Below are 19,584 nucleotides of genomic sequence, written 5' to 3' on the forward strand. Positions count from 1 at the left end.
GTTATTTATTTTTTTAGATAAACATGTACACAGTGTTTTTCTTTGGTCTTTCATTAAAATATATCCTAGGTGCATTCGTCCTTTACGTTTGACGAGTATACACTTCATTATTTGATTTTACTGTATGCAAAATGAAAGATTTTTCAATCAAAGTTCCAGTTAACAGGTTAAAATATTAATTGCTGAAAATAATAAGCATGAACATTATTAATTGTAACAAACTTGGCATTCACTAGTAGTTAACTATGCTTGATCAACTTACGATTGCCTTTGGTTTCTTGCAAAAAGAAAATAAGGACTTACAGATATTATAGAAAATTTTACAACTCTACGATATTATTTACAATTGAAAATCGCATAAAGAACTGTACGTTTATACTTTAACGCGGCTTTAATAAAATGCAAAAATTTTTATTAGTTTAAGTGTCACCATTTTATCTTTCTAGTTTTCAAATGTGTTCTATTCTGAATGGCTTTCTTGTACGATTGCTCTCCACATTTCGAGGTGAGAGAACATAACAGTAAGCTTTATAATAATTATATAAGAAATAATATATTTATTAGAATGTAATTACAATTTAAGAAATTAGAAAATGATTAGTTTATTGGAGGAGGGAAGTAAAACAGCAAAATCCTACTTTACTAAAAATTTATTTCGCCACATATAAAACTAAACCTTTACTTGCCGCATGGTACAATGTTTAAAAATCATCTATACACTTGAGCAATGTTTGAATCGGGTAGTAATGAAATCCGATATTCTCGTGCGAAAAACAATTCGTTTCCATGCATATACTTTCATTATCGTGTTCCGCGCTGGAAGGTAGATAATACCGAAGTGTTTATATTGTCACATCGTTACCAGCAAGTATTAATGGAATTTTCGATATTATCGTGAACGTGTTGTTAAAAAAAATAATCTGATATTTAATAGTCGATAGTCTCGCAGAGACATCACGAAACATCTCAGGGAGCTTTGATGTTCGAAAAAATTAAAATCACTGATTATAATTACTTTAGCTAATGGTGGAATCTTTTAAATCTTTTGTCCAATATGTCTTCAAAAAATTGATGGTGACTTAAAGCCTGGAACAAAGTGAATTAAGTATGAAATTAGTCAGAATAGTGAAAATAATGTTATCTAATAAAAGTTTATTATTTTTTAATAATTTTACTGGAAAGTTATTACTAGAATTTATCATTTGATTACTGAAAAAATGATTATATTATTACTAAAAAGAATTGTCTGTAAATGCTGAGAATAGTATTAACGAATACGTAGTGTCTCGTAAAATAATATTTTCTGATATTAAGTCCATTAAGATATTTTGAAACTTTAAATAATACATATGCTACGCAAAGGAGTGCGTGTGCGTGTGTGTGTGTGTGTGGGGGGGGGGGGGATGTTACTGGACTATAATTTGTACACTGTAATATAAACTCTTTATTTTAAAAAGGGCTTAATTCCACTTAAAAAACATTGAAAACGATTAAAAAATGAAAAAATTATTCAGAATTGTAATCATTATAACGATCAACTTGATTTTTTTGCAAAATGGACTTAAGCCATTTTCAAAATAAACGGCTCATTAATAAATAATATCTACATTAATCATAATAATTCTACGAAATCATAAAATTAGTTTCTAGACAGTCTCTTTTTAAGAATTGTATATGATAATCTATAATAAATTAACATTAGACGAAGGACTTCATACCATCGAATTTTTAAAAATCTTTCTTCTACCTTTCCAGATTAAAAAGGACCTTCCAACGTTTTTAAATTAGTCTCAGTCTTTATTAAAAAACAGTGTCACCTCAAAAGTACTTAGAAACGACTTTTAAGAAGGATATGCGCTGAAACTTTTCCCGCAGTTTCAGAATGTAAAGTAAGTTCAAAGATTGTCTACATAGTAACATACTAAATTTATTTTCCACAGTATTCAAATTCCTGCTTCGACGATCTCGCGATGGAACCGACCAATGAATAAACTATTTTATCGTTAATAAAATTCTCGTGACACAATTACGCTGACGTACTGGCACTAAATTACTTATCGACACATCGGTTCACAGTACATGTATTTCGACTATCTTTCGAGAACATTTTGAGGGGTTGATGTCTAAAAATTAAATTACAATATGTAAGATGATTGATGTCGACTGAAAATGTTTAATAGCGTAAGTAGTTAAATAATAGTATACTGTAAAAATTGTAATACCAAATGACTAATCATTTATCTTTGCTGGGAAAGAATAAATAACGTATCGAAAACTCAGAAGTCAATCAGTGTATGTCACTTTTCCGTTTGATCTAGTTCGAAAGAGTTTTTATCGCCAAAGCTTTGAGTTGATAAAGCAATTTTAGCATTACATGCAGAACTAAGTCTAAATACAAAGATGATAACATAATTGTATTATTAATCGAAATTTGTAAACACTAAATGTAATACGAATGGTCAAATGACCTGTTTTAAAATTTGATTTAACACTAGAACTACCGAGCATTTATTACGATTAATAGGTAATCCCTAAAAAGAGTATAATAATACATTATTTTCAGTTTCTTCAGACATTCATTGTATTATTCAAGTTAAACTATTTATTGTCAAAATCATTTCGAATATTCTACCTGGCACGGTAGTTCTAGTGTTAAAATTCTTCGTTTTTCTTCGTTCATTCAACATTAAATCAATTCCTATATTATCCGATTAATCAGTTTTTCAATTTTTGTCTTTCCTTTTGTTTCTGTTTCTACTAAGAAAAGTTTATAAAAGTTTAAACGCTGGTACGTTTAGTGTTAATCTCTTGCCTTACATTATCGTGCCGAAAATTTCTAATATGGTTTAACAAACATAAATATCATTGAATTGTGTTAAGTTTAAATGAAACATTATTGTTCTTGTTAGCAATTTGTATGGTTTATTCTAAATCTAGACATAGAAGGAGCATAGAATGTTTTCTTTTACTAGTGCATTATTAACGATAAATACTTCTAACAAATTCACCTACTTAATTCAATCGTAAGGCAAGGGGTAATGTTATTTAGGTGTGTACTGAGACGATTAGACGTGTGCAAGACGTCTTGAGATTTTATACATTATACTTAACAAAGTATGCGTGGGGTTTCAGGAACACGCCATCCCCTTGCTTAACCCCTTGCAATACAATAACGTGTCAGACTCGTGGTAAAGATTTTAAACAAAATTTAACAAACATGAATATTACCGAATTACTGTGAATTCAAATGAAATATTATTCTTTTGCTATCAATTACTATACTTTAGACAAAACACTGACACAGAATATACTTAAAATTTTTTATGAATTATTAATAATAAAGTAGTTGTATCGATCATAGTTGAGAAATAAGTTGTAAAGCAAGGTGTTAAGGGTTAAATGTTTAAAGTGAAATGTACCTTACACTGTTCGTGTAAACTCCAAATAACTTCGGATAATTGTTTATTAAAATTAAAAGTATATTTGCTGGTATTGGAGTTTTGAATATGTGGCGACCTTAGCCGCTAGAATTAAATGTACAGAGGATAAAATGTATGAAATGATAGAAAGTCTTCTTGAGAAATGGGGAGTGCTGACTTCCTGACAATTAATTGGAAACTCTGCTTATTGGCAAAAAAGGAAGATGTGTCTTCGGCGACTTTAAAAAATCTTAGAAGTAAACAATTTTCCCACTGGCTAGTGGGATTTTCTTATTGGTAATGGTCTAAGCGTGTAAGTACATTATTTTTGGTCGCGCAAGTGATTGTGCACGTGGCGAAAAGGTCTTAGTGCTGCGTTCGAAACTTCCCGACACGTGTTAGATGACTTTACGAGAAACCATAGCCTGCTCTCCTGGAAGCAATAAACATAAAGTCGCGAGTATAAACAATGAAACAGTCCCTATCGGTGCTGTTGGGATGCATAGAAATTTGAAAAGGCTTTAGATCAGCGCTTTACACTCGGAAGACGACCCTCACTCACCTCTTGATTTCGTACAGTAAAATGATAAAATTTGATATTTAATATTATACTTTGTATAATGCATCAATTTAAGAAATATTGGAATAAAATAGCTTTGTTCCTCAATGTACTTGTGATTTTCCTTCCAGTTAATTTCAAGGAATATCGTCTTCGACTCGTCAAAAAATGTTAAACATTTCTAGTGAAAAACTTCCGAGTGCAAATAAAAAATCAATTATAGTTATTAGTATTTAAAACGTGGCTATATTATTATTAAAAGATAGGGAGACGCGGAAAAAGAAATTTTGTTTAGGGAAGCGTAGTAGCATAAAGGTTGGAAACCGCTGCTTTAGATAGACTGTGACTCTTCGTATTATAAATTTTCTTAGATGTATTTTAGAACTTTTGCCAATGGGATCCGTTAAAGAATATTTTGGAAATCTGCTTGAATATGGTTTGAATCTTTGACAACGTAACTTCTGAGTTCTCTATATAAAACACTCAATATTCTCGTGACAGTTCACATGTTAACACGTTGACTGCCACGAGAATTTCTAGCATTCTGAATAGTATATAGAATACTTATTCTTTAATCACAAAGGCAAATGATATTGGAAATAATTATTAATGGTTTAGTATCACGGTAGTCATATTACGCTATGATCTAGCTACATATGTTACGAAATATTTTTATTTTAAATCAAGTGTTTTATTGTAATTGTTCATGAACGTTCAATAGTCAAGCAAAGTTCGTTCGCGCGGGGAGTCCGTATATCAAGATCAATCAAAGATCAACGGTGCCGAGCGGTGGGCTGGTTCGATCCGAGGGGAAATTTCTATCGATGCCTGGCGTTTCATTAAATTTATGGCGCTAATATGGCGGTAACTAATTGCGCCTTAGGGCAACGGATTTACGGTACTAGCACGACGTCGAAACTCATGTATTTTACGAACTACCAACGCCACGCTGCAGTAGAAATTACATCACGACAGCACATGCTCTGCGTAGAGAGCAGCTGGCAGGCTTTCCTACCCCCTTCGGTTGAGTTTTCGACAAAAGTGCACGGAAACGTCGTTATCCACGGCCATTATCGTTGCAACTTCGCGTCTCGACTTCACTTTTCCTCTCCTTTTTGTTTGCGCTTGTTTTTTTCTGTTTTTCTTTTTGTCCTTTCATTTCGACCGAGGCTTGCGACAACGTTCGAGCCGACTTAGACGGACTTCCAGTATCGAAGCGTCAACGAAAAGTCGATGGTTATTCGTATATCTTCTGAGGGAAGATGTATCTTCTGATAATGGACTTAATAGACAATGTTTTTTGTCTTCTAATGTATAGAAATTGCTTTGTTTGAAACTATAAAAACCAAGCAGTTAATAAATAATGGTTTGTTCCCTCTGTTTCTACTTGGCACATATTGTGTTAAAACAATTCTTACATACGTTATTTTTTAATTGTAAGTGTATAGAAAAAATGTAACGTAATAGCAAACGTAGATTCTTTACATTTGCAATAATTTTGTATACTTCTTTGATTTTTTAGTTTCGAAGTCAAAAATAAGAAAATATAATTCTTCCAAGTACAATTACTTTCCTTATAACTTTTTTCTGATTAGTCAAAAATTACTATACGGTTAACAGGTTTGTAGCAAAAAGAGAAATTATACATTTACTGTAAAGAGTAAATTCTGATGAACGAAAAGTATTTGTTCCTTGGCAGTGACGTGCACTGAATTATATTCGTATTTCACGAATTCAATATAGAATTTTCATTACGAAAGGTCATCTTCATTTCTCCAAACACATAGGAATATAAAAAATTTACATGTATTGCTACTTTAATTACAAGAATCAATGAAGCTTTCAGTTTTTCATTTCTCCACATATTTATCATATCTCTAATATCGAATTTATCATGTCTATGAGAAAAACTTAGCGAATAATTGTCTAATCGTATTCTGTAGTCATTAATTCATCAACACTGACCATGCAAAACGGATGTCTGCAGAAAAAGTACATTTACGATGGTTATGCACTTTACAAGTTCCAACAGCATAATAAAAGAACGTGATTGTAATCACTTAATATTTATTACTTATATGTATTACTTATTCTTAGTATTTATTTACTTATCTGATTAATATGTGTTCTGTTAAATTTATTATTAAAAATCCTATTCTATTTGCATGTGAATTGGCAATTTTTTATTTTAGCTCAGTATCAATTTTTCTCTACTAATCAATTTATTAACATTATTCTTTTCAGATTACCAATAACAGTGTCATATAATTTTTTTCCTTTTACGTGAGATAACGAACCTATTTTATTTGATAGTAGACTTATTTTACTTAAGTCTGAAATATCAGTTCCATTCCACTTGACTGTACAATAACCACTTTTCCTTTGTCCTCAGTATTCTCTTTTTATGTGGCTGACAAAAGAAAGTAGTTAAATAAAGAATGCGTATAAAATGCCAGAAAACCACGGTCATTTTTAAGTTAAAACTAAATCTGACATTCTCATACTTGCGTTCAATATTCCCTAACAATTTTGATTATACGATTAAGAAATCGAAAGATACTGCAAAATTATAAGATACACTAAAATTTGATAACATCAATGAAAATATTCATTAGAAATAAAATTAATGTTCTACGGATAAAACTATATTTATATTGTATTTTTTCAAGTTAAGGTTAAAACCAATTAATTCAATTACTATGTTCTAAGCAACAAGTATACTTTTGCTGCTATCGCGCAAGCAATTTGCTGAAAATTTGAACGACGAATGGAAAGATTATCCGCAAAAAGTCGAATTGTCGAAACGTCAGTACTAATCTCAGCTCAGATAGGATTTAATTATTTATCACGTATTGTGCGCACCTGTTGAATCCCCGGAAATCGCCTCCGAAATGAGTTTCACGCTGTGCTTTTCACAAAGCAGGGTGCGCACAGGAAGGCAAACGCAATACCACCGCCAAGGATCAAAGCGATCATGGCTAAGATTGTCCATGTGTTAGAAGCGGAAGTCATTCGAGTAGACAACAGTCTCTTGCTGGCTGGTAGCTCGACGACTTCGCCCGTATTCAGACCTAACCTCTTGGCCCTGCTGAGCAAGAACCTAAGGCGTCGTGACGCCTTCTCGCAAGACATTCTTGACGTCCGACTCAATGGTTCCTTTACAAAGTCTCCAAACTATTTAGCGATTTCTTTATTCATTGTCACTCGTTTAATTAACCGGCGGAATGCTTCGAGGACTCCATTGTTCTGTCTCAAACACCTTTTGCTAAACGATTCACCGATATTCGGTAGCTTATAGAATCAAACACATTCTAGATTCTTCTGTGATAAATATAGGAATGGCGTAATAAGTTTTTCTTCGGAAAAACAAGTTGCCTTCCGGCATCATGCGGATCGTTAATTATGTCGTTTCTCGTTTTAATTAATTCAACATATCAAAACTTTGCTCTTATCCTTCATTAATCGCTTTATGGCACTACTGAAGAGCTGTCGCTGCAGCTGACATCCTTTGTTTCCTTTAAGGTACTGTGAACAAAACAAAGAGAGCTTTTGTTGAGTAAAAGTTTTTAAAGATCACATCGGAAATCATTTTTAGTTTCACGTGCGGTTGTATTTTGTCTTGAAACATATTTCATTTGTCTGTTTTTATCTTTCGAAAAGGAATTTTTTATGAAATTTACTGTAAAGGAAATTAGTTGATTTTGTTAGAACCATTTAGTGTGTGAGTTAATAGGGAGAGCTTTGTATTAAGAACAGATTGAATCGCGTGTTATTAAATTTGTTTCGAAATAATTATTTCAATGGAACCGTTTATGGTGAGTGACCTAGATGATCTGAGTACATTTAAAATTGAAAAATAAAAATGTAAGTACTTTATTAAATAGTTTTATGTAAATAGACAAAGTTTCAGAAAGTAAGGAACGCACTTGTATCAAGTATGTATTATCTAGGTACATGACTTTTTCATGTATCTCTATTTATTTCCAAGATAACGTTCAATATTATAATATTAAAGAAATACACATTGTGCATTTATGCAACATATGAATATCTTAAACAGACCTTCAACTACAAGAAAAATTAATTTTATATCTTGTATCTTTCTTGTTATTCAATTTAAAAAATTTGTTATTTTTATACAATATTCATTTTCATATTTTGTCATCATTAATCAGCTCATTTGTTTTGTAAACGATATTTTCTTACTTAAAAAATATTACAGAAAAAAACAACATATTAGGAGATTTCTACATTGCAGAATATTTAATTGATACCAAATCTATAGTACAAAGAACTATTAGTTATTTTAAAAAAGATAGTTACTTGTGAAGTCTTATAAATAATAATCGATGCCGAAAAAAGTTTTTTATTTTATGAAATCTCACAAACTCGTATGAAATAATTAATTGAACAGCTCTTTATTGTAGATCTTTTGATGATCGATCAAGCTGATCGTCAAGACTATACGTTTAATCAGCGCTCAATGTTCTTTCAGTGATCTCTACCTCTTTTCCGATTAGATCCCTCATCGACAAGTTAATTACGTAAGTTAATTATGGGAAGTTTTCAGAGTAGCTTCAAACGCCTACAATCCTCTAGAACGTGGCCTGTGATCGAAACGTGTTCGAAGGAGAATAGAGGGAAGGAAAATTAGGGAGAATAAAGAGAATTACTGTCCCATCAATTCACATTTCCTTTCAAACTAGGTCGTACGGTTTCGTTAAACGCAATGCACGTGGAATCTTGTTTAAATTTTTCTGTTCATCGAATCTCCCGAAGTGTATTACCGTATCAAAATTGGCAATCAATTTTTATTGTAATTACACAGAAACTATATACAAAATCGACGATCAATATTTATTGTAATTACAAAGAAATTATACACAAAGTTTACGGTCAATTTTTATTTTAATTAAAGTAAAGTAAGAAATTAAATATAGTTAATACGTGTTCTAAAATACCATTGCTGTTTGGAATAATGTTCCTTGGATTATGTAATTTTTAGGATATTTACTTTCATAATTCATGATTTCATTATAAAATGTTAAAATATAAATTATTTGGTTACAATTAAAGTGCTACCAATGCAGAAACAAAATTAGAAAGATTAATCAATAAAGTGCTAATCAATTTTATCACAAGTAACGCAATTGGTTTTCCTTAACTACATTAGTAATTCATAATACATGAGATGACGATATCGTGTTACGTATATGACTTCTTTACTGAATAATTCGGTATTTATAGTTTGCGTGTTCGTATGTCGAAGTATATTAATTTCCACTCATGTTACTGACACAAACACCTTCACATGTATTGTTATCAATTTTAATAAAACTGTTATTAGTTGACTGCATAAAAATATAAATAAAAGTAATTAACGAAATACACGTATCCATAGACATATTGTTTTCATGATATAAATCTGCATTTTTTAACTATTTAGCGACGCAAAAAGTATGAGAAACTTGTTATTTAAAAATGCTTGAATAAAGGCTTTTACAACATATGCGATTAATTAGTTCCAGGATACATGAAAAGAATAACAATATTTATAATTAATGTTACTCTTATAATTATAATTAATAAAACAAATAAATCTATCTGTTAATACAAGCTAGGCTAATTATACATTGCAAAAATAATATGATATTGCTTTTGATATCTTGTCAGTGGAGACAAAGGATACTTCAGATTATAAAATACATGCATAATACGTCCTATTGTATGTTTCCCGCGCAATTTCCTTTAATTATGATTGGTCTGCGCACTCTATGAATTTATTGTAATTCCGATAATCTATAATTCAGTGTAATAAAAGATTTAATATAATTCAAAGAGGCTTTTGTTTCAATTTAGTCATAATAAGATCTTTAGGATTAAAATTTGATATAATTTCAGTTTCTGCAAATTAATGTATATTTGCATAAAAATCAATACTATAGATATCATTTCTTCATAAAGCATATTTTATATGCTATTTATTATTTATTGTTAATTATCTGAGGTTAAATATTTCGTAAGAAATTTAAAATATGAAAAATTGTATCGATAAATGTTTTTTTAGTTCTAGGGGAGGCTTTAAACAAGGTGTTCACACAATTAATAACTAACGTGTTTTTCGTAAATGAAATAAATGATGAATGTACCAGAAAAATGGAAGGAGAAAAAAAGAATTTTACTGTTTATAACGCATGTGATTTTTTAATTCATTTTTCATAGAATTGTTATAAAATATCGTATCTTTCATTTTTTTTAATGGAATGCTATCTATTTTTCATTGTATACAAACGCAGGTCACGAAAACAAATACAGAAAAAACTAAAAAACCATTATTCAAATATCTCATACGATTATATTTCTTAATTTCTGGCAAACCATTAACTTTTGAATTAAGTTTATACAATAATACATAAATTTATGGAATTAAAAAATGCATTCTGGAAATTAATTGTAGCACCTAACAATATATACCTTATACCACCATATATTGAAGTATTTTCTTCTGTCTGTACTCCCAAGTGAAACTTAATTAAATATCGATTAACGAAGCTCTCACGTAAAATTTAATTTTAATAATAAAAACATCAAGTATCGTGCTTTATTGACCAAGCAAATACCATTAAATTAAATTAAAAGAACACAAGTCAAAAGTTTGTTTCAATTTAGCGAGCTATTACATCATTGCATTGAAATTGTATAAAAAATCGGTAGAAAGAATTGTTCCTTGTAAGATTTTGAATGAACTATAGAACTTCGGTTGAAACGCGAAAAAACGATGAAGGTAGACAGAAAGTTCTTCCATGGCGGAAAATTTAAGTACACGGAGCCGTTCAGTTTGATTCTTAATGCCAACAACTGGCCCCGCTGGAAATTGCTTAACACGTCGAGCATTACGAACGTCTACTCCAGAAAATAAAAAGCACGGCTTGGAAGGTTTCGCGAGCTATGGTTGTTTCATTCGTGAGCGGATCGCAATATGAAAAATGTAATTGGAAAAGGACATGATTCTTTTGAATCTTTTCTTGAGAACCTGCCATGTCCAATTTACCGACCTAACGAATACCACAGATTACATTATGATGAATGATGCGTAATACACGTATATTATTTCATTTCGAATACTCTATTTATCCAGAGAAGTGCACCATTCAAGTTAATGATAGATAACAGGCTTATCTTTCTGATTTGATATATAGTGGGCTCATATTACTTAGCTGTCTATGACATTCCTATCACACTTGTATGACCCATACAGTTAACTACGAATTAGTTAACTATTCTGAACCAGTTTCATTCTGTTTGATTGACCTAGAACAGTACTATTCTGCTTCTCTAGCCGGGAATAATTCCATTTTATTGAACCAACGTGAACGCTTCGTTTCTCCATGACTGGCTTAGCACGTTTCTATATCACTTAGCATTCAAATAGCAGGCTTATTACATTCACTCGATCATCGTATGTTTCTTAACTACTTTTTAACCGCTTATACTATGATTACTTTCATAACTTTGCCAGAACTACTTTATCCTTAATGATTAAGTAGAAGAAGAAACGAATTTAATGATTGTTCTGTGTATACGTTTACTCTAAGGGTTAAGGATTAAAAATAGACAAGTAGTATTCCATTTATATAAAGAATAAATAAAGAATATTCAGATTTGTCGAGTTCGGTAGAAAATTTTCATGGGGAGTCTGACCCGGTATTATACAAGAAAAGGGTTAACTATTTGTGTTTGGTTTAGCTCTGGATTCAATTTTAGTTTATTGTACTTTGATTGTTGTATCGATGTACTGAAGTGGACACTGATGTTTGAACTTATTGTTGAAACAACTTTTAATAATTTCAATTAAAAAGAAACTTTTCGAGTACTGACTTCAACCATTTATTGGTGAATTTTTGTACCAGTTATAAAATATTTCAATAATGGGAGTTGAAGAAACTTTTTGTTTCAATTTTTTGTGTGTGTTTCACAGATATTGATTTTCAAAGTTTTTTGTAATACTTTCGTATAAAACATTTCAATAATTGAAATTGAAAAAATTTTTTGTTCCAATCTTTTGCTCGTATTCCAGAAATATTGATTTTAACAGTTTTTTTTTCATATTTTCGATACAGAATCTATTAGGTTGCTTCATATGAAATGTGGGTTTTTCTTTACATGTGAACGTTTGTCTCCCTGTTTTCGTTAGGCTTTTGTTTTTGGCATAACCTTGGTTATAGTGGTACTGTCCATTGCCAGAGTCACATTTCAACAAAGAAAATTTTCTCAAAAATGTTCCCTTTTGTTATTTGTTTAAAATTTTATACCGATATGAATTCAACCGATATTCGTGTAATTTTTTTATATGAGTATAAACTTGGTAATAATGCTGTAAAAGCTGCACGCAATATAAACCAGGCGTTTGGGGAGAATACTGTTAACGATCGAAAAGTGCAGCGTTGGTTTGAAAATTTTCAGTCTGGTGATTTTTCCCTACAAAATGAACCGCGTGGAAGACCCAAAACGTCTGTGAAAAATGATGCTCTGATAGCATTGGTGGAAACGAATCCAACTCTACAAGGGAACTTGCTACCAGAATGAAAGTTGATCATACAACAATATTGCGAAACCTTTCGAAAATTGGCAAGGTGAAAAAAATAGATAAATGGGTACCGCACGAACTAACCGAGCGAAATAAGCTGAATCGGTTGAACGTATGCTCATCATTACTAACCCGATTTCATCGAGTGCCATTTTTCGATCAGATTATTACTTGTGATGAAAAATGAGTTCTTTACGACAATAGGAAAAGGTGTGCTCGGTGGCTTGATAGGAATGAGGATTGTGCTCATACTCCAAAGCCATCACTTCATCCACGGAAAATTTTAATAACAGTTTGGTGGAATGTGACTGGAGTAATTCACTACTTATTCCTTCGAACTAGGGAGATAATTACAGCCGAAAAATTAAAAATTATACGCCCATCACTTGTTAATCGGCATGGCCCAATACTTCTCCACGATAACGCTCGGCCGCATAAGTCGTACAAAACAATTGCGGAATTAAATGAATTAACATATGAAATTTTGCAGCATCCAGCTTATTCACCGGATCTTTCGCCAACCGACTTTCATTTTTTATGAAAGATTCTAAAGATCAGAATTTCTTTAAGACAGGCATTTATGCATTAAAATCTCGTTGGAAAAAGTGTATTAAAGCAAATGGAGCATATCTGAATTAAATAAACAGCTTTTGAAAAAAGATATGCAGTTTTATATGTTCACTTAAAAATCCGACATTTCATACGCACCAACCTAATATAACTGTTCCTAAATGCGAAGACATAATTTTCATTGTTTATTAGAACAATTTTTAAATTATCTTCAAACTTTTATAAATAACATATTCAATTCTATATATTTTTTTATATTATTATGTTTGTTGAGCGAATAATATCTTCCACCACATTTCATTAATGTAAAATATGAAAAAATAATTTGGACAAATGTTATTCACCTTTTTAACAAACTGTCCAACAGCACGGAAAAAAGTATAATATTTCATTTAAAAAAATATGGGTGACTTCGTTTTCTGAGGAACACATGTAACAATAATATTTCGTGTATGAACAAAAAGTTCCTTGGATTATAAAAAATACATAAGAAATGTTTACGCTGCCACCAGTGGTTTTCTGTTAAACAATTTGTAACAATTTGACGTCTCATTTTGTGTACATTTGTCAACGTCGATATATTATATTTTCAAATGGACTTGAAAATTGAGTGGTGGTGAGTCATTATCCAGACCAGACCTGTTGTCGAGCAATAACTGATGTCCATGTTCAATTTTACAATATTTGTTATATGTGCAGAGATGTTTATTTAAAAGAAGTAAGTCAAAGTTCAGTGCAAGAGTTAACAACTGCTATTAGTATTCATACAACATAATGTTTCAATGTAAGATGTTCAATATAATCAATTTTAATTTAATAATGAAAATAGTTAATCCATTGTAAAATAAGTAACTTGAAAATTTGATTTTTTCAAGAATACTTTCACAAACAAATTTTCATTGGCTCTCACGATTTTACACATAGAATCACGTCCTCCACGGTTCTACTAATTGCGGGACGCTCTGCATTATAATGCTGGATCCAGATTAACACTTTGATCGTTCAGTCGGGACTCATCCAATTACTTATACAATCAAAGAAATTTTCCTAATGAAACAGAAATTGAAAAGTCAAAAAACAAAATTCGAATTGCTTGATATCTCACTGAAGAAATTAATTTTTAAATCTATACAAGAAAGAATATGATCCAAAGTCAGGTGGCACAGCAATCAAGTATTAAAGAGTACTCACAAGTAAATACTTACAAATACTAAAACTATTGTTATAGATACTTATTTCATTTCTATTAAATGTAAGTATATTTATAAAATAACGTCTTTTAAATCAAATATAGATTTTCCAAGTATTATCTTTCATATTCGATTCGTCTTAAACAATCCTTCAGACACGTCCATTCGTTTTCACGGAAATAAAAATAGAAAAATGTTACTTCTAAAATTTGAACATTTGAATTAGTTAATTTTAGTATTCTAGTATCATGAGAAATGTCCACGGCCACTTTTTGAACACCATAACTCAGAGGCAGAAAATGTCACCGGTCTCCAAGTTTTCGCAATTCATCGCGCTTTTTACTCGCGAGGCTTACACGCGAATTTCTCGAGTTGCCTAACTCATTCTTCGGATGATTACGCCCCGCACTTACACGAAACCCCTTTTACGTGCACTCCACCTTTTCTGAATTACGACAACCCCGCGTAATCACATCAGAGGGATTCGTTATCGCTTCTTGATCAAGCTCTCGTACAAATTACTCGGCGTATAATTAATTTCCAAAATCCCTAGTGGGAGCACGTCTAAAAAATTTGTTGAACAGAAAAAAATTAGTTTAAATTATCATTTTATATTAAATCCTATCCAACGTTCAATTTATACGTTATACATTGTAAACGCTATTACCAAATCGTTTACTGAAGTTTAAGCGGGACAAAAAGCACCTTTGTCATTTAAAGAAATATTTTATTTTTATATGATTCCTTTTTTCCCTGAACCACATAAATTTAAAACAAATCTAAGTCGACTTTAATGCAGTTTCCCTCTCGAAATTCACGCAAAGATTTCTTGAGGAACTTGGATCATTCTTTTGATGATTGCATTCCCTGCTTACACGAAACTCCTTTTACCCACCCTCGTCCCTCTTGCCGTTTATTCGACGTGATTCTTAATTGTCTCGGTGGTTGCATAATTCGAGCACCACGGTAAAGGTTTCGCGAATCCGAACGAAATTATTTCATAATCCCATTAGTATCAAAGCTGAAGAAATTAATGGTATTTCGCATGAGCAGAATTTTACATAAATGCGGGACTTCGTAGTTTTAAATTCCGTTTCAGAGTTAAAGTAAATTGTATTTGCGGTCGGAAATTGTATTCACAGTAAAATGAACATACACCTTGTAATGAACGTTTAGTGCTTCCAAAATTATTCCTGAACACAGCCCATTACAGAAAGAAACGGTCCTTCCCCAAAATTCTGTTTACTATAACGAAATGATTTCAGAGAAATTGTAACTTTTATTATTGTTACTTTTAGAGAATCTTTAGCTTGATTTGGAAAAATTCTTAAGACAATAATTAGCAGAGAATAGGTCACATAAACCATCGTCAGTATACGGCCACGCTGTCACAAAACTTCATTTCTCAATCGTGCACAGTGTTTCAATTACCGGCAGAATAGAAGTAGGGAACTCACTTCATTTATCAAATCACATAATTTCAATGTTACTCATTTTTCAAGGATGAGATCAGTTTCTAGAGACACCCAAATATATGACACATTTTTCAAAAATCTGTTTACGCTACTTTTCAAGATATTAGCACAACGAGAAAATCATGGGCAAAGGCACACGTGAATCCTTTTTCCTTTTCTGGTATAAGTAAATCGGATGGAGCTTGTGTTAACCACGTGCTGATGATCTCGACGCTGAAACGCTGTATACCGCGTTCTCGACGGACGTCGCGACGCTTACTAACTGCGGGGCCGACTACCAGCGTCGCTTTATGGGTTGCAGCTTCCCTTCGACCTCCCTGTACCTATGCTTCCCACCTGCAAGTTTCCCCCCACCGTAGCTAAAACGCAGCATCCAGAGCTCAGGACTTGAATTCGAAATTCTATGGGATTAAAATCAGGCAAATAATGGAACACGACGCGAATAATACTGGGATATTGGTTTTCTTGAAACTTTGAGCCCCAGAATGATCTAAATTCGAAAACGATGTTTACATCAACGAAAACTTGGGTTTTAAACATTTTAAACCATTTTTCATTTTCTTTCTTCTACATTTGTTTTTCGTTCGTTTCTTGTTCGTCTAATTGGGAAATTGTTTAATTTGCCGTTGAATTTCTTTCAGTACGTTAAGTTAACCCTTTGCACTCGTATGTCATGCTGGAAATAACAATACAAATTTTTTATAGAACGTTGGAAATTGTTTGAAAGAGTAGCACACTTTAAAAGATTAAATCTTATAATAATAATAAATAAAATAAATATAAAACGTTGAATTCTACCGTTGTAAGTTACTTTAATTCATTTACTTAAACGTAAATACAAGATTATACTTAATAACATTGAAAATAAATCAAGTGCAGAAGGTTAAATCAGATATTTAAGGAGAGAGGAAAATCAGATATTTCTTGAATTTTTCAAGTTTTTTCTGTGATTTTATGATTCGAACTACTGTGCTTCTTATCTTTTTGCAGTTACGAATAATTTAAAACCAAATAATATGAAAAATACTGTAGTACCTAAAATAAAAAACGATATTGATTGAGACAAAAATGTTTAATCTTCTTGTTATTCTTCGAGAATACCAATTCCTTTAACATTTCTATTTCCAATAAAGTCTGAAATATTCTTGATCGATTGGAGGAATAAAGTGGAAAAGTTCTTCCATGGTCTTTTTCTTTTTATGGTTGGCAGGCGCAGAGTTTTCATATAATAGTAATAAGTCAACATTCTTGAAATTTCAGAGCAAACCTTTTAGTTCAGAAGCAAGTTAATGACGTCGAAAAGCAAATCTACAGCCTTTTGTTATATGTTATATAATATTGTAATTTTGTAATTTTTTCAAAATATAAACAGTATACGTATGCAATCAGATCACCAGAATATTGTTAGCATTTTTATTTTTACGCGTTAGAATTTTTGCATGCTAGACAATATTTCTCTTACAATTAATAAACAGTAAATTATTCTCCAAATTTGCATTTACTTATTGTTATCTACTAATTTTTTGTTATCTTAATATGTAGGTTTATATAGTTAATTGTAATTATAATTATGTCACATTTATATTATATTGCCTTCCAAAATTATTAGTTTATGTTAAAAATCAAAGAAATATTTTTCAAACTTCAAGAAGTAGAAAGTAGATTTGTATAGAAAAAATTTGATTCTGCTATTATTGGAAAAAAAGTAATTTTATTTCTTAGAGGGTTCTATGTTTCACTGACATAATTATTAATTATTGGATTTGATGGAAAATGATATTGGTTCTATTGAATGCATAAATGGACCAATTCAATGTAGCATCGTTGTTTCATTTAATCAGGAATATAATGTTTGTTCTTGATTATGATTTTGTTCCCTTATATAATTATTTGCATAAAATGATAACGCCACAGTAAATCGACTTGGTCAAACATTCGCGTAGCAAACATAACTTTCTCATCAACTATGTAATCATTCGATAACTAACAAGAAAAGTCTATCAATATGAAAATTGTTGTTTCAACGAAACTTTATGAAATTATAAAGTATGTCGTGATTTTAAATTTCTACAATTTTCATTGTTTTGAATATACCAGATATATTTCATACGTATTCATAACCAGACACAAAACAATTTTAATGGCCATATGATGCAGACTCGTATTATTCATCCTTCTACGTTCTTCTTAATTCATTAATTCAAAATCATTATTTTCAACAGTGTAGCTATCGTATTAATTCCATATAATTTAATAAATATGATAATTGGCAAATTCTTAATTTCCTCTTGCGAATAATTATATTCCACTATATCTCCATCCATTTCTTTGCATAGGTAGGTCACTTTACCTGGTTGATAATTCTATCTTCTGTGTTTAATAAGTAATTAATCATAGCTGTTAGTTCGAGCATATAAGCTTATTCTCTCGTCCTACATTAAACTCTTATTCAACTTTTCAGGTAAACTGTATTTTATTCAGTAAAGATATTATAATTTGATATAGTGATATATCCATTCAACCATACCAATTATTTAATCCCTTGATTTATGATTTCCTTCATAATTGCATTCGCTATAATAACATTTTCATTAATAATTTATCTAAAAATGAATAAGAATTCTCAACTCATGTATGTCCACCTTTATTTCAGAACTTAATAATTAATAATAGAAAAATAGTATTTAATTTGAACCCAAAATAATTGAGTGGCCTGTAATTCTCTTGATCTCCATTTGAAAACTTTTCCACGAGTCTGACTCGATATTGCAAGGCAAGAGGTTAAGTACCATAAATGTTTATTCTATTTAACGAATAGAAGTTATGAAATAATTCTTATTAATAGTAATTAAGACACATTCCATTTGTACGCCGAATAAATATTACTTCGTATTTAAACATACGTTACCATTTAATTACCTTACTAAATTTGATTACTCAATTTATCAGATCTATTGCACCCCACTTTTTGTATGTCTCAAAACTTATATTCTATTAAGAAGAATATAGAACTGTTTATCCATTTATCAAATCACAGAAAACATATACCACAATAAAAATTTGGTTTTATCATTGACAATTTTACCAGAGTCCAACCAAAGTAAAAATCTCGTCGAATTGTAGAAAACTCCGCATTATTTCAACTTTCAAACGATCTCATCTCTTATAAATACATAAAATCTGCTGTCTCATTGCAACAATTATGATGGAATTTATACGCTTTTCCACTTGCCTAACAAGCTACTGTCTCTATCCTATTCCTCGCAGGTAGACAACTTTTTTAATGAAAAAAAACCCAAGATATGAAGGTCCTTTCATCCAAAAGGACTTATCTGCCAACGGTCCAACAGTTCATTTCGCAAGATAAAGTTTTATGAACGGCTACATTGAACATTATTTGCAGAAATACTACGCTTCTTGAACTGAAGGTTAAAAGCGGGAATAATCCAGGGCATTGTAATTGAAGCTAATCAAAGAAAAGGCTATTCGCATTGACTCCGAGTTAATGGGACCACGCTGTGCCAAAGTTTGCTTTAGAGCGCGTGTAACCAGGTGTCGCATAAGCGGGAGCGGTAAAACCGAATTAATGTAACGAAATTTCTAATATGCGTACCGAGGCTGGCTAACTGGGTACCCTAAAATTGCGTTTTAGGTGCCCGCTTGGCTCAGAGCCATGAATTCCTGGTAGACCATCGGACGCATTTTGGTAAATTGATGGTAATTACGCAATTGATATTTACACTGATATTATAGATTTAAATTTAGACACATGTACGTATTACAA

General features: G+C 31.2%; 1 long non-coding RNA gene across 9 annotated transcripts in view; it reads right to left on the reverse strand.

The window, feature by feature from the left end:
* Positions 1–632: 632 nt before the first annotated feature.
* The window catches only part of LOC116425261 (uncharacterized), a 41,756-nt gene continuing 22,804 nt past the window's right edge, over positions 633–19,584 (reverse strand). For 5 of the 9 annotated variants that reach the window (XR_012998426.1, XR_012998420.1, XR_012998421.1 and 2 more), the window contains 2 exons: positions 6,841–7,503; positions 633–1,086 (listed from right to left, as the gene is read on the reverse strand). This is a non-coding gene — a long non-coding RNA (uncharacterized LOC116425261). The other 4 variants (XR_012998423.1, XR_004234655.2, XR_012998425.1 and 1 more) reach the window with 4 other exon arrangements.

This window comes from Nomia melanderi, chromosome 4 (genome assembly GCF_051020985.1).
Source record: "Nomia melanderi isolate GNS246 chromosome 4, iyNomMela1, whole genome shotgun sequence".
Classification (NCBI taxonomy): Eukaryota; Metazoa; Arthropoda; class Insecta; order Hymenoptera; family Halictidae; genus Nomia; species Nomia melanderi.